This window comes from Mangifera indica, unplaced genomic scaffold (assembly GCF_011075055.1).
Source record: "Mangifera indica cultivar Alphonso unplaced genomic scaffold, CATAS_Mindica_2.1 Un_0017, whole genome shotgun sequence".
NCBI lineage: Eukaryota > Viridiplantae > Streptophyta > Magnoliopsida > Sapindales > Anacardiaceae > Mangifera > Mangifera indica.
In genome coordinates, this window is record NW_025401109.1 from 257060 (window position 1) to 263143 (window position 6084).

At 28.9% G+C, this 6084-nt stretch overlaps 1 pseudogene; it reads right to left on the reverse strand.

The window, feature by feature from the left end:
* Positions 1–748: 748 nt before the first annotated feature.
* Positions 749–2602, reverse strand: LOC123205842 (annotated as a pseudogene).
* Between the last annotated feature and the right edge of the window lie 3482 nt (positions 2603–6084).

Genomic DNA, 6084 nt, shown 5'->3' on the forward strand with positions numbered 1-6084 from the left:
AAAAAAAACAAAAAAGTAAAAGATTGGAAAAGAAGACGAAGAGACAATAATAGGAAAATAAAATAATGAAGAAGAATAAATAAGTAAATGTGATAAATAAGAGAAAATTATGTATTCTAGAATTGTTTGGGCGATCTATTCCTTTAGTGTGTGCCTCAAGATTGACGCCGTGCTTTTTTTAACAACTATTTTACCGTTGATTGAGTCTATTTGCTTTTACTTGTATTTTCAGAATTTAGTTGTTGTGAAGATAATCATCCAACAATTTAAAACTAGTTATTGTTGAAATTTCGTCGTCTTTACAATTTAATGCTGGTTGGATTCAGAGCATGCAAAAAAGGCTGAACGAGCCGTACACATATAATTGCCAACATTATTCAATATTTGTCATACGTAGAAGGGGAAAACAGCACTAGTGTTCCAAATTTCCAAACAACAAAGGATATTATCTAAGGTTGCTGCAGATGTGAAAACAAATTAATATTAGCCTCATGTTTTTGATCATTCAAATGCTATATCCTTCCTAAATTGAATGTTAATTACGTATCAACATTGGAAATCCGAGTCTTGTACTGCCACGACATCATTTTGCTGGAATATCATTGATCTTACAACGCCGTGTAGAGTTGTATGAACATGAACAATTTGCATCAACAGAGCGATACAACAATGACTATAGCACAATGCTTCAAGTTATTCTTATTGTTGTATGGTGACACATATTCTCATTAATACTTGGAAACTCATATAATAAAAAAACAACTTTATTTATTTATTAGATTTCAACAAGAAGATAGCAAGCACCAGCGTGTGTCAATTTTACAACCATTAAAACATTACAATAATTTGGATACTTAATTAAATATTCATATGATCTATTGTCATACTACTGAATAATAATATGTAACTTAAATATATAATTGAATTCTTAAATCTTAAGTGCTCGTGATTTTATTGATATTCATATTATACCTGGAATAATTAATATTAAACTAGTGTGGAAGAACTGGAATGCTTTGTTCATTCCTGAAGAAGTTATCAGGATCAACCTTAGTCTTAATCTTCACCAAACGCTCAAAATTACCCTTGAAATACTTGATTCCATAAACTCTTCCTTCCAAGTAGCTCCCATTTCCATTGTGATTGATCCCCAAATCAATATCTCTGTAATTCAGAAACGCCTGCCTCGGATTCTTGGACACAAATGGAGTCATGTGATTATAAAGCTCTCGAATCAACCCCAAATAAAAGTTTTCCGCCTCAGTCCCCGATTCATTCCAGTTCGCTAAGTACTGAATCTTCCATAAGTTTCCAGCTCTATGGGGAAATGGCGTCGCCGTCGCGGCAATCTCCTCCATTCGACCCCCGTAAGGATTGAATGTCAGCATTGGCGTCTCTAGTTCAATCATTTTCCTCCATATTCCTTCCAGGCCGTCTTTAGGAATCGGCTTCCTCACATAATCCGACTTTGACTTTCTCTTCTGGAAACTCACCGCCGGCTCACGATTTAGTAAAACATTTGTCGATGTTCCGGAGGGAAAACCTCCCCAGAAAACAACTGATTCAAGCCAGCTCGATTGGACGCAGTCAGACTGAGTTAACCCCAGTTGAGGAAAGCTCTTGTCCATGATTGAAAGAAGTTTCTCAGAGCCACCGAGATAAAAACCCCAGAAGTTCCCCCTCACAGTCTTATTAACCACGTCTAATGTGAGTCGGACGAAGAGCTCTTCAGGAAGTTTGTACGCGACATGTTGCCATTGATCCACAATCTGAGTTAGATTGTGTGATTCTAAAGTTCTTCTAACCAGAAACGAAGTCACTGTTTCTGGAACTGGAACAAGATTGATTTTATAAGCAATAATGGCTCCGAAACTGGCTCCTCCTCCTCCTCTGATAGCCCAAAACAAATCTTCCCCCATGGATTTTCTATCCAGAAGCCTCCCACTAGCATCAACAAGCCTTGCATCGACGATATTATCGACAGTGAGCCCGTATTTTCTCATCATGGTGCCATATCCTCCGCCGCTTATGTGTCCACCAACACCCACTGTGGGACAAACCCCGGCCGGGAAGCCATGAGTTTTACTTTTCTCCGCAATTTTATAATAAACTTCTCCAAGAATCGCCCCCGCCTGAACCCAGGCAGTGTTGTTTTCAATGTCAACATCAACGGCGCGTAGATTAAACATGTCAAGGACGAAGAAAGGGACTTGGGAGACATAAGATAAGCCCTCGTAGTCATGGCCGCCGCTTCTGATTTTCATCAGCAGGCCATGTTTACGGCCACAGATAACCGCAACTTGGACGTGGGATTCATGCAATGCAGTGATGATAAGGAAAGGTTTGGGAGTTGAAGTTGAGTTGAAGCGGAGATTCCGGATGTAGGATTGCAATATGGAGGAAAAGGAGGTATTTTGTGGGGTGAAAATGGCGGGGAGATTGGATGGGAAGGCTGAGAATGGTTGAAGAGACAATGGAGGAAGTTTTCGTGGACAGAATCAGAAGTTGCTCGCCATGAAAAAGATGAAAAGAGAATGAGAATTATCGAAAACAATGAAAGTTTCGGAGTATTAGTAAAATTTTTCATTGTAGATATTATGCATGTGCGTTGTATTCATGGGTTCTTGTCTTGTATATATAGGCTGCGTATGGTTCATATATAATACTTTTCTTTTGGTTTGACTGTGAATAAATCTTATTAGCACATTCACGTTATATATTAAATAATTAATAAATTAATTATAATTTTGATAATTATTTTTAATTTTTTAAGAATAAAAAAATATTTATTTTGAGTTAATAAAACAATTAATATTATATATTTTAATATTTTTTACTATACTCAATTAAATACAGTAATTATTTATATTTATTAATTTTCATTAAATATAATAGTAATTTATGCATTAATCTTTTAGTATGGTAATCTTTTATTTTTGTGAAAAAATATTACTTAAATCAAATACATCCTAGAGTTATAAGAAATAATGTGTTAGAATTGACAAAATTTGATGCGATCTATTAATTCTGATACGACACAATACGAAAATAATTAGATTAGGGTTATGATTTTTTTACATAAATAATAGTTCAAGTTAGGTTATGGTTGACCCTTAAAAAGTTGAATCAAGTTCAGATTGATACAAAGCCAACTCGAATTAATCCAAACTAACCTGAATATTTTGAACAAATTATTGCATAACATGATATCATGGAAAAATCTCCAATACTATTTATTTTCTTTATTTGATAAAGAGAGTTTAAATATATAATCTATATTTTCTAATTCAAATCAACAAAGAAATTGATATTGCATCACTAAACATCAAATCTGCATCACTCATTCATTGCTTCTAGAAATATTGTATAGGTTAGCTAGATGTTTATTATTTTTTTGATAAATTTTGGATATCTACTTGGAAGAGTTACTCTTAGGGCTTTTGCCAAAATCTTATCATCATTCTACTAGGGGCATTCATTCTAATTTAATAACTTTTTTTAATATACTTATAAAAACTATTTGTAGTTTTTTTTCTTTGGTTTGTTATAGATACTACTAAATTAAACTTATTATATTTCGTGTATTATATTTATTTACTTATTAATGATATTAATATCTATAACAATTACATTCATCATATATAATAAAAATTAAATTTCTTAAATATTTGATAAGTCGTTACTAGTCTCATTAATTATCAATTACATTATTTTGAAGTTGAAATTATAGACTTATTTTAATACTTAATTATAATAATCTATTTTTATCCCTACAATTGACCGTATAAAGAGACAATAAGTAAATTATTAGTATTAACTTAAAATATAGTATTTTTGTTTTGACAAAATATCCTTTCATGTTAAAATGTATTTTTGTGTGTTATTTTGTAATAAATTAAGTGATTCTTTGACATTTGATAAAATGTATTATTTCGTAATAAATTATGTTGTTACATATTGTGTTTTGATATAACTTTATTTTTTATATAGTTTAGGTTAATTTGGGTCAGTTTAGGTTAACCCACAAATATTTAGAGTCAGTTTAAGATTAAAACTTTTGATACGATTATATTTCAGATTGAGTTAGAGAGCAAAGTTTTCAATTTAAAATCTATACTGACACGATATAAATATGATCTGATAACATGAATTTTTAAGTTTTCACTTTTATTTTTACTCATACAATATATTATTATATTATTTAATTTAATTTAATTATTAATTTAAAATTATTTAATCAAATATAATATATTATTTTAAATATTCAGAATTGAATACCCGGAAGTTTATCTTGTAGCTGTTCGATGTTGCATTTTAATAATAATATTGTTATTAAAAAGATAGTGGAAAGACGGCGCAAGTCATCTCCTGCCAAATTGACCAAGAAATGTCCAAAGAATATCGGTCTACAAACTACGAAGAGCCGTATTTTATTAGTTTTTGACATTATGCAACATATGATAATCAAATCAAGTTTCAGGTGATCCATTTAAGCTCTGAGTTGATTTAGATTGACTCAAATATTATATTATATTTAAATGCAATTTGAATTTTAATTCATCAATCTTGAGCTGACATTGAATTTATGCTTTTAAATTTAATCTATTCTCGGATTAGAATTTGTTCAAATTTAATTTAGATTAAATTCAATTCTACACAATAGTCAATATTATTATTATTGAAAGTTACAAATATAATCTCATACCTTAATTAATATTGTTAGTATATAATAAACTTGATAGTTCATATCATTGAGTTGTGTTTATATCATATCAATTCAGGTTTCGTATCAAAGAGTCTAAACCTTAATCCGATTTGAAATAGAATCATATCAAAAATTTTTAACCTAAAATTGTATTAAAATATTTTTTTAGTTAACTTGAGTCTAATTAACTCAAATTATGTAACAAGTAAAGTCGTGTCAAAATATTACATATAATGAACGATTTATTATGAAATAATATACTTTGTCAAATTTCAAAAAATATCACGATCTATTACAAAATAATACACGAATTGATATTTTGTCAAAATAAAATTACTTTATTTCAAATTAATATTAATAATTTGTGTATTATCTTTTTATATGATCAATTGTATGGATGAAATAACAAAATATCATAATAAAAATTCCACCACTTTTTGATAAGCACAATTGTAGGGATAACTATTTTCCAACCAACCATACAAACATGAAAAGTAACCACTTTTTGAGGTAAGCACGAATTAGTATGTCCCCAAAATATATATATATATATATAAATTAATTATATAGTTGTATTCATATATATAATATGTGATAGTATCTAATTTAATAATTTTATAGTAAAAATAAAATAAATAATTATATTACTTAATTATAAAAATCACCTCAATTTATATAAATAAGATATGAATAATTTTTATTTTATTTTAAATTATTATTGAGAAATAAATACAAATTAATTATACAATCATATTCATGTATACATTCTGTGGTAAAATCTAATTTAATAATTTTGAAATAAAAAAATCATATTACTTAATTATAAAATATTATTTTAATTTATATAAATAAATTGTTGATTCTCCGTATAATTTTATTTTATTTCAAAATTGTTATCAAAAGAAAAATAAATTCGGTTATTGATGTACCACCAGTCAAAAATGTCATTATCAATTAATTAAATATGTTGATTTTTGACAGGTTGGTTTTTATTTGACCAAGAAATATAATATAATCTTAACCTGGATTTTGATTTGATTCTCATCTCATATTAGGGCACATGCATGAATAATATTTATGTGGTCAATTGTTCAATATAGAAAATGTCAATCATTTCATTCCACCGAAAATAAGAAGAAATCCATCAAGTAGCTTCGACTTGCATCATGTATGACTACACGTACGGGATGCGAATCACATATGGGAAAAATTTTATAAAAAATCAATGAAATTCATATTCAATTTTTCTATTGTTAGATTCTAATCCTCTTTAATCACAATAACACTTGCACAATTAAATGAAATCATAATCTATTTCACAAATAAATTGTATATCTCTAACATCTCCCTTATTGATACAAATACAAGTAAATCTTTAC